The following is a 10,502-nucleotide window of genomic DNA, read 5'->3' on the forward strand; positions in this document are numbered from 1 at the left end:
GGGGAACAGACAAGTTGCTGTCCTTTTGTTCTTCAGTCTAGTTGTGGAGGACGTCACTTCACTGGCCCATGTTGGCATTATCATTGCGCTCTTCCTGGATGAGGCAGATTTGTCGCGGGCCTCTAGACAGCCGTTCAAGGCGGCTCTTGGCAGCTCACACCGGCTGCCGGCTGCTCACGCTGGCTGCCGGCCACATACGGTAGCTTATGGCAGCTCACAGCAGCCCAGCTCCAGGTCAAGCTGTTGTTCACTATCTTAGCTGTAGAGGGCGCAGTGTCACTGGCCCTCATGTGGGATCTGAACCGGGGTCCTGCTGCTCAGAGCTGTCATCCCAAGCCAGCTCTTAACCAACGTGCCACTCGGCCAGCCCTCTAGTAAGGATTTTAATTGTGCTTTGACATATTTACCTTTCTTATAATTTTTCCTTTTCTTTTTCTTCTCTCTTATTTCCACCTGCATTTCAGTTCTTTTCATTTCAGCCTATGGACTTCGATATCTCATTTCAGTGTGTTTTATCAAATTTGTTGAGAGAATGCAGTTGATTTATTTTCTGAATTACAAGCGTAGAGTTTCTCTTCTTTTATGTTGCCAAATGTATTTCAATTCCTCGCCTCAATTATTCGTTCTTGAATAAGGAGAGGAGTATACAGGTCTAGCATTTGCCAAATAAACAGGGTTGATAGGTTCCCTCACTGACTACCTGGGTGCTGTATGAATTCTCCTTTCAGATGTTAAGCTAATGGACTAATTGACACACGTAGTTTCTTAATACTTCTAGAGTCTAGCATTCGTTTATGTGCCTTCTGCTAGATTCGAGGGGAGGAAATCTATTCCTCTGGCCTGGTAATTTGACTTGGGAAAAGAGAATGTGTTTTTTGATCATTTGAAGGCTGGCTACTTTAATAACTTCCCCAGAACATAATGCTCCCAAGGCTTTTGTTCTCTCAGCCCTTCCTGTGACCGTCTTCAGATACCAGGATAACATACTTGGTATGTTATAAAACCTGATAGATAGGGGAAGACTGTGGGTTTGTAAGCGCTCTGACCATTCTAAGTGGATGTCTCAGAGTAGGGTGGTGCGCCTCACCTCCACCAGTGCCACCTTGGAGAAAGCTGTTTTGGAGAATATAGTTCGAGGAGATAGAGCCACGTGTTGGAGGTTAGTTAAAAATCTGTTATCAGGCCAGCCGAGTGGCACGTTGGTTAAGAACTGGCTTGGGATGCCAGAGGGCCCTGGTTCGGATCCCACATATGAGGGCCAGTGGCACTGCCCTCTGCAGCTAAGATGGTGAACAACAGCTTCGACCTGGGGCTGGGCTACCATGGGTTGCCGGCGACGACGTAGGCTGCTGTACCCTGCTGCAGGGGGCTGCCATAAGCTACTGTGAGAGGCCGCCCAGAAGCTGGCAACTGATCTGCCTCACCCGGGAAAAGCGCAATGATGATACCAACATGGGCCAGTGAAGCAACTAGACTGAAGAACAAAACAACAGCAACTTGTCTGTTCCCCTTCCCCCGATTCCCCAGCGCTGTTCCCCTCCCCCAATTCCCCAATAAAATCTTAAAAAAAAAAAATCTGTTATCTTCCTGCCTGGCTCTGTTGTGTACTTCAAGGCCCATTCTCTGTCTTCGGCAGGAAAGTCATCTTTGAGCCCAACAGTTCTTTGAACAGCAGTCCTAGTTCCACTGCTGTAATAACTTTGACTCTCAGTGTTTCCTTAAGCATATCAGTGAAAACTTAGGGTGGAGGCAGTGATACAGATTAATGGGTATTGTTAGGTAGCCTCTGTTTTCTCTCCTAGCTTGGGGTTAACTTTTTTTTTTAAAGATTTTTATTGGGTAATTGGGGGGATGGGAACAGTGATGGGGAATTGGGGGAAGGGGAACAGACAAGTTGCTGTCGTTTTGTTCTTCAATCTAGTTGTGGAGGACGTCGCTTCACTGGCCCAAGTTGGCACCATCATTGCGCTCTTCCCAGGCGAGGCAGATCAGTCGCCGGCTTCTGGACGGCCGCTCACTGCGGCTGCTGGCCGCTCACGCTGGCTGCTGGCTACACACGGTAGCCCATGGCAACCCACTGCCACAGGGACTGCAGCCCACGCCGTTGCCAGCGACTCACGGCAGCCCAGCTCCAGGTCGAGCTGTTGTTCAGCATCTTAGCTGTGGAGGGCAGTGTCACGGGCCCTCATATGGGATCCGAACCGGGGCCCTCTGGCGTCCCAAGCGAGTTCTTAACCATCGCGCCACTCGGCCAGCCCTTGGGGTTAACTTTTTGAAAGGAGGAAGATGAGAGAGGAGAGTGTGGAAAACAGCCACTAGTGGAAGAAGGAAGAGTTAAAGATTTCGCACCAAATGATTTCCAGTTTCTGAGGGAAATATGATAACACTGAAGTCAAATGGCCAAGGTTTAAAATAGTCAGAGTGTCCCTAGATCTGGAAAGTATGTTAGCCCCTCATTTTCTAAATGGCAACATGGAAGCTAAGAAAGGCACAAGAGACTCCAAGGTCACAGACAGAAAAAAACAAGATAGAATTCAGGGTGGTGTAGTTCACTTTTAGACTCTGTATGGTTTTGTTTGATTTTATCACAAGCAATCTGGTCTTATGTTAAAAAACAAAAAATTTTGATACAGTCTAAGTTTATAATTAGTAATGTATGAAGTAATGTATGAAATAATGTATATAAAGTGTGGTTATAAACTTGGGCTGCATATTAGAATCACCTGGATAGTGTTTAAATACCCAAGCTCAGGCCACAGTTGCAGACCTTATGACTCAGGCATAATTATTTTTAAAAGTTTCCCCAAATAATTGCAATGCGTAACCAAGGTTTAGAGCTACTGAAGTTTTTTCAAAACATATATTTGATCTCAGGTATTGTGTCTTCAGCTATTTTGGAGTAGTTAGGGCAGTTCTATTATAATTAGTAAGCATTGGCCTGAAATAGACTGGATCACTTGGTTGTGATATTTCTGCTAATTACGCAGAGTGTGTATGGTAGAGTCACCTTGATGAGAAGAAAGTTTGTGTGTGGCGGAAGAAGCACTGAACTTGAGGTTGAAAGACCAGGGTCTAGTCTGCCTGATGCTGCCACAGTCTTAGCCTGTAACTTCAATCAAGTCACAATACCACTGTCTAGGTTTTTTTTTTTTCTTTGAGAGGCTGGGAGTTAGACTAATCTGTAAATTCATTTCTAGCTCTAAAGTTTCAAGTCAGTTGGGGTGAGGGAGAGGCAACTGGTGGACTTTTGTGTGCCTGAAGAATAGGTGAGCAAGGGAGGTCAGGACACTGATAAAAAGCATTGTTGAAGGAACTAACTGTGGGATGGGAGGGGAGTGGGTGAGGAAGAACAGAGGGTGTGAACAACAGAGACTGGAGGTAAGGGGGTCGGGGAATAGGGTTGGGGGACAAGTGTGGGATAGCTGGTCAATGGGAATATTGTTGGAGGGAGTGCCAGTGGCTCCGGACCTGGTAATGATGTGGTCCAGGCTCTTATTTGCTGTCAAATGACTCACAGGGGAAATGTGGTCAGAGGAACTCCCCTCAAAACAAGGAGATAGAAAATGGAGGATATTTTTGTGTTGCATGTCTGAATAGATGGAGTAAGAATAAAAATATAGGGCCGGCTGAGTGGCTCAGTTGGTTAAGAGCTCCCTCAAAGGTTTGAGCTCTGAGCAACAGCAGTTCGAGTCCGGCCTGAGCTGAGCTGCCGCTGAGCTGCCAACAGGTGGCAGGATGGCTCAGCTAAAAAAAAATAAAAGAATAGAAATATAATTGCTGCTAAGGGCTTAAGAGGATGCTCGATAGCTGGCTTTTGTTTTCAGTAGATAATATAATCACAGGGTTCAAAAATCAAAACATAAAGTTATACAGTGAAAAGTCTGGATCCCACCCTCAGCTCCCATGGTCCTTATTTATACCCTCCCCCCAACTTTTTAATATGAAAAGTTAAAAGAGTGATACAGTGATGATATTTTGCTATATTTGCATCATCTATTTGTCTACCTATCTTTGCTGAATACTTTAAAGATAAGTTGTAGACATTGTGACACTTTATCTCTAAATGCTTCAGCATGCATCTAATAATGTGGGCATTCTCTACAGAATCACAAATAACATTACCACGCCCAAGAAAAAATTTTAAGTGCCCCAATATCTTCTGTTACTCACTTCATATTCAGTTTTCCCCAAATGTCTGAAAATTATTTTATGGCTATTTTCTTCAAAGCAGGCCTAAGCAGCACTCAGGTATCGCGTTTCATTGTAATGTCTCCTCAGTCTCTTTGAATCTAGAACTGTATCCTCCCCCTATTCCCCCAAGATTTGGGGTTTCGAAGAGACCAGATCAGTTTTGTTGTAGCATGTTTTAAATTCTAGATCTGATTATGTTTTTATGTAACTGATTACTTTTTCATGTAAATTTTTTTTTTGTAAAAATTTCTGTATGTCATTTTTCTTGATACTCTAGCTCCTGAATTTCCTATAAAGGGGACATTAGGTTTAAACACTTATTTAGACCTAGGTTAGGCATTTTTGGTAATAACACACTATAGATAATGCCTTGTACTTCAGGTTACATAACATCAGGGGTCATAAATGAAAGGTCTCACTCTAATTGTTGCTGAGTTTGATCACTAGTTAAGATGGCAACTGTCAGATCTCTCCATTGTAAAGGTACTCGTTTTTCCCTTTGCAATTAGGAAGTAATCCAAGGAATAATCCTTTGACACCTTGGGACTCTTCTATTCCACAACATTTCACCAAATGATATTTAGCATCTTTTGATCATCCTTGCCTGAATCACTTATTTCGTTAGAGGTTGCAAACTGGTGGTTTTTAAATTCTTTCTTCTACATTTATTAAGTGGCATTCTTCTGTAAAGGAGAGTTTTCCCTCTCTAGTGAGGATGAACCCTTCTAAAAGGACAAAGTAAATTACTTAATTATTTCTACTTAATTATCAATCTTCAGAGCAAGGAGTTGATGTAATAGTCATCTCCAATGGTGGCAGATGATAGGCTTTTTAAATCTTTCTTTGAGCTATTACTGTACATTAATGGATTCTTATGGTAGTATAATCAATTTTAGTCATTATTCTTTCTTATGCTCAAATTGTCTCAAATTTGCCAGTGGAAACCCCTTAAAACTGGCTCCTGTGTTCTTGTGATGATTCCCCCTTGGTCTGAGTGCTTCCTTGACTTCTGCTACAACACGATATTTTAAATTTACCTTGAAGATAACCATGTTTATTGGTTTCTTGTATATCCTTCTAGAGTACTTTATTTTAATACTAGCATTATAAAATATTTTTCTCTTCTTTTCCCACAAAAAAGTAGCCTACTGTAGTCAATGTTTTACTCCTTTTTTTTTTCTCTGAACAGTGTATCTTGGAGATCTTTCCATATCAGTACATAGAGAGCATCCTCATTCTCGCTGCATTTCACTTTTATTGGATGTACTATAATCAGTCTCTGTTGATGGACATCTGGGTAATTTCCTGTCCTGCTATTACAAACAATGCTTTAGTGAGTAACCTGTATATATGACATCTTGTACAGGAGCAGGTGTGTCTGTAAAGATCACTAGCCAGAAGTGAGATTGCTGAGTTTATGCTATATATAATTGTAACTTTGATAGGTATTACCTACTTGCTGATGTTACACCAGTTTGCACTACCACTAGCAATGAATTGAGAGTGCCTGTTTTCCCCATAACCTTGCCAAGACTATGCATCATCATATTTTTGGACTTTTGCTAATCTGATGAGTGAAAAATGTTGTTTTCTTCTTCTTATGTATGAGTTTGAACATCTTTTCATATGTTTAAAGTTCATTTGTATTTCATTTTCTGTGAATTTTCTGATCATATCTTGTGTCCATTTTTGGACACAATAATCTGTCCAAATTGTTCTTTTTATTTTATGTATCTATATATGCACAAACATATATATACTATATCTATAAATACAGTACACTTTTTTCTATAATATGTCTATATATAGGAGATTTACTCTTTTATCAGTGATATGATTGCCAATATTTTTTTGTCTTTTTTTTTACTTCATGGTGTTTTTTTCTTACAGAATTCTTTGATTTTTATGTATTTGAATTTATCAGTCTTTTCTTTTATAGCTTTAGATTTTGAATTGTAGTGAAAAAAAGCTTTCCCACTCCAAGGTTACAAAAATTTCTTCCGTAGTTTCTTCTAATACTTTTAAGGTTTCGTTTGTTACATTGAAGTTTTGGATCTATTTGGCGTTATCTTGATGTGAGGTATAGCACTAATTTTTTTTTTTCCTATCTGGCTACCTAGTCCCATTTAGTGAAAAATTCATTTTTCCCCACCTTTATAAGATATTAAAATTCCATATGCATTTTGATACATTTTTTGAATTTCCGATCTGTTCCGTTGGTCTCCCATCTATTTATATTCCAGTACTACTGTTTTCATTATTGAGACTTTATGTTTTGATATCTGGTGGGACTCATCCCATTCACACTCTGATTACTCAGACCCTTACTTGTTTCCATATGAATGTTAGTGTTGGCTTGTCTGTTTAAAAAAGAAGTAGGCATTTTTTATCGGGATTATTAAATTATAAATTAGGAATAATTGATATTTATGAATCTTTTTATCCAAGAGTTTGGTGTGTCATTCTCTTATTCAGGTCTTTTTTGTATTAGTTTTGGATCTTTCATTAGTGGCTTTTTTTTTTTTTTAAGATTTTATTGGGGAATTGGGGAAGGGGAACAGTGTTGGGGATTTGGGGAAGGGGAACAGACAAGTTGTTGTCCTTCAGTCTTAGTTGTGGAGGGTGCAGCTAGCTTAGCTCCAAGCCCAGTCACTATCCGGCTGCCGGTGGGCAGCTTGCAGCCGCTCAGTTTAAGGTGCCGAGTCAGGCAACCTTGTTGTTAGGAGCACTGCTCTCACCAGCTGAGCCATCCTGCCACCTGTTGGCATTTCAGCGGCAGCTCAGTTCTGGCACAGCTCACTGGCCCATGTGGGAATTGAACCGGCGACCCTGTTGCTCAGAGCTCGTGCTCTTACCCAGCTGAGCCACTTGGCCAGCCCTATTTGAGATTTTTTGTTTTGTTTTTTTATCAAGAAGGGTTGTTGAATTTTGTCAAATGGCTTTTTAATATGTGTGATAATCATATGATTTCCCCCCTTAGTTTCCTAATACTGTGTTTTCCTTTCATTCCTAGAACAAACTCTACTTGATTATGATGCATTATTAATCTTCTAATGTACTGTTGTATTCATTTAAAGTTTGATTGAGAATCTTGCGTCAGTGTAAGAGAGATTGGGCAATACAGGAGAGATTGATCTGTAGCTTTCTGCTTGCAGTTTGTATCAGCTTATTTTAATATATGTAATTTACAAAGTGATCTCCCTATCAGATTTTGATATTCATGTTATATTTGCTTCATAAAAAGAATTGGAAAGTTTTCTTTCGTCAGATGTTTGACTCATTTCTTTCTTTTTCTTTCTTTCCTTATTTTCTTTTGATTTCCTTTTTTTTATTGATAAAGATATTTATGGCTGAATTTTCTTCTTTACGGTTAAGCTGTATTCTTTAGGTTCTAATATGTAGTATTTTCCTTATTATTTTTTAGAACTTTTATAATTTTTATTTCTTTTTAATCCAAGTCCAAGGGTCTTGTTGTTTTAAAGTGGTAAAGCCATTGTTTGCCAGTTTTATTTTAAATTTAGTTCAGTTGCATGGTCATCAGAGTATTTGACTATCCTATTGTTATTTTTTGGATTTATTGATATTCTCTTTATGGGTTTTCTTAAAGGTTAATTTTTATTAATGTTCCATGGAGATTAAAATGGCTTTTTCTTGAATTAAAAAATAATCAAGGGATAGTTTTTTCTCTAATAAATATTTATTAATACCTAGTACATACATCCATAAAAAATTTTGAGATTATAAAATTAATATTTGGCAATAATGTAAAACCGTAACAGCCAAGTTAAAAAGACATTTAGATGAATATTATCTTATTAAGTGGGAAATTTTTTCTGAAGCATGTCAAAATTATGCACTTTCCATGCATAATTTATGTGTGTACAATAAAGAATACCTTAGAACTTAAACTGAAAATTGAAGGGAAAATAAAGTGTATAGCTATTATAAATAAGATAGGAAAAAAAGCTATACTTTATGAAGTTTAAAAATGAATTTTGAAATTCTGTTAGAAAAACTATATCTCGTATTTACTGTATGTACAGAATATTTTGGTTTTGGCGCCAAGTATCTTCAAGCAGTGTGGCATGATGTATATTTAATTTGAAAGATTTAGAAAAGAAGGAATGGGGAGGGCTTTAAGGCCTAGGATCCCAGATTTTTAAGTGAAACTGGTATATGTCCCTGAGCTTTGCTGCTATACTCTGAGTGCTTGTTGATGAGTGGCTTAAGGTCTCCGAAAAAAAATACTTTTTGTAGACTTAAACAAAACCCCAGTTTGACATTATCTGAAGATGTCTAAGTTGACTTGATAATTTGTGGTATTTGCATTAACTTCTATTACAAAAACAGATTACCTCTATTTTCTATATAATAGTATAACTTTCTTTTTCTTTTTTAGAATTTTTTTTGGCTACTACCTTGAAATACAGGCCCTAAAAATGCCAACTTGTTTGGATGTAGAAGATGACCTGGATAAATGATAAAAATTAAGCAAGACATTTTGGTGAGTGAAACCTTATGTGAGAGAGCGGACATGGCTCAGCTTAATTCCAAGCACTGGAATGACGCTACCAAAGTTACATAAAGTAAAAAACTCTATTTGCTTCATCATCTAGTGTTTGTCAAAGAAGATAATTCTTCAGCCCATTGTGGGAGACAGCATATCTAATGAAGCCAAAATTCACTAAATTTGAGTACCTTCTGTTCCTCTGGGGTTAAGACCTTGATTGATCTCTTTTTTTCTTGGGAGTCCACAGATCTCCCAAGAGGCACATCATAACATTTAAGTGCATTTTAAATATCTGGTCTCCTCCAGCACTACACCAAACCCAGCAGAGTTCACTCAGGCCTAGTGCTATACTAGTCAATAACATAAGTCATACCTGCATTGTCAGCCTTAGTGAGAAATTGAAAGCCAGTGGCTTGTGGGCCTATGCAGCTGCAGTGTGTTTCATTTGGCCCATAGAGTATTTCCCAAAAATGTAAGTCATTTTAAAATCTGGAGATTACACTAAATATATGGATTTTAGTCTTTTCCTAAAATTCAGAATATTATTTCTGGGCCTGCACAACTCCTCCCATCCCTCTAAAAAGAAAATAATAAGCTAGAGAGAGCAAAGTTGCAGCCGCTCAGCACAGATAGGTATTCAAGCTTCCCATTGCCCAAACCATTCTCACAGTACATGCAAATGCATTTAACATCCAGTGTTTTCCTATTATTTGTTATAGGCCTGACCCCTATAAGTATGTGAGTTTGTGATAGCTGATGTAGCTAATAGTGTCTTATGTTTTGCTCAGATAATCTGAATAGCCAGTGACAATATTGTACTCATTCAGCTACTTGCACCAGGTAAAAAATCTGAAAAGAAAGGACTGGGCCAGATAGCTGAATATGTATGATACATAAATTTATATATTTATGAATGTATATTTAAATATATTTATTTATTTTAAATCCTGTGATTTGGAAGATGTTCATATGGCATCTTCTAAGTCTTCCTGATGTCTGGTGGAGTTTTACCTAAGAGCAGCACCATGTTGCTGGTATGCTTGTTTTTTCCTTTTTTATTTTTGTAAACTTTTTATTATGAACAATTTCAATCATATATAAAAATATAGTAAAGATAATACCTGCATATACCTGTCACCTACATTTAACCATTATTAACATTTTGCCTTATTTGCTTAATGTATTTTAAAGTAAATTACAGACATCATGACATTTCACCCCTAAATGTGTCCTATGCATCTCTTAAGAAACAATAAGGGTTTTTCACGAAGATGGCACTGAAAGCAAAGAAGGAAGCCCCTTCCCTCCCAAAGCCAAAGCCAAAGCAAAGGCTTTGAAGGTAAAGAAAGCAGAGCTGAAAGGCATCCACAGCCACAAAAATAAGAAGATCCACTCGTCACCCACCTTCTAAAGGCCCAAGACACTGCAGCTCAGAAGGCAGCCCAACTAGCCTCGGAAGAGCACCCCCAGGAGAAACGAGCTTGACCACTGTGCCATCATCCAGTCCCCCTAACTACTGAGTCAGCCATGAAGAAAATAGAAGACAATAGTACAAATGTGTTCATTGTGGATGTGAAGGCCAGCAAGCACCAGATCAAACAGGCTGGGAAGAAGCTCTGTGACATTGACGTGGCCAAGGTCAGCACCCTGATCAGGCCTGATGGAGAGAAGAAGGCATAGGTTCGACTGGCTCCTGACTATGATGCTTTGGATGTTGCCATCAGAATTGGGATCATCTAAACTGAACCAAGCTGGCTAATTCTAAATATAAAAAATTTTCAGTTAAAAAGAAAAAAGAAAG

The 10,502-nt window shown here is 38.8% G+C and overlaps 1 protein-coding gene and 1 pseudogene across 11 annotated transcripts in view; both read left to right on the forward strand.

The window, feature by feature from the left end:
- Positions 1 to 10,502, forward strand: part of NCOA6 (nuclear receptor coactivator 6) — a 112,678-nt gene that overhangs the window by 30,370 nt on the left and 71,806 nt on the right. For 10 of the 11 annotated variants that reach the window (XM_019655177.1, XM_019655180.1, XM_019655183.1 and 7 more), the window contains one exon: positions 8,591 to 8,695. The exons of the other annotated variant lie outside the window; for it this stretch is intronic. The gene's annotated coding sequence lies outside the window, so the exon portion shown is untranslated. The remainder of the gene's footprint in view (positions 1 to 8,590; positions 8,696 to 10,502) is intronic. 11 annotated transcript variants of the gene reach the window in all.
- Positions 9,973 to 10,441, forward strand: LOC109389573 (60S ribosomal protein L23a pseudogene; annotated as a pseudogene).

This window comes from Hipposideros armiger, unplaced genomic scaffold, assembly GCF_001890085.2.
Source record: "Hipposideros armiger isolate ML-2016 unplaced genomic scaffold, ASM189008v1 scaffold_238, whole genome shotgun sequence".
NCBI lineage: Eukaryota > Metazoa > Chordata > Mammalia > Chiroptera > Hipposideridae > Hipposideros > Hipposideros armiger.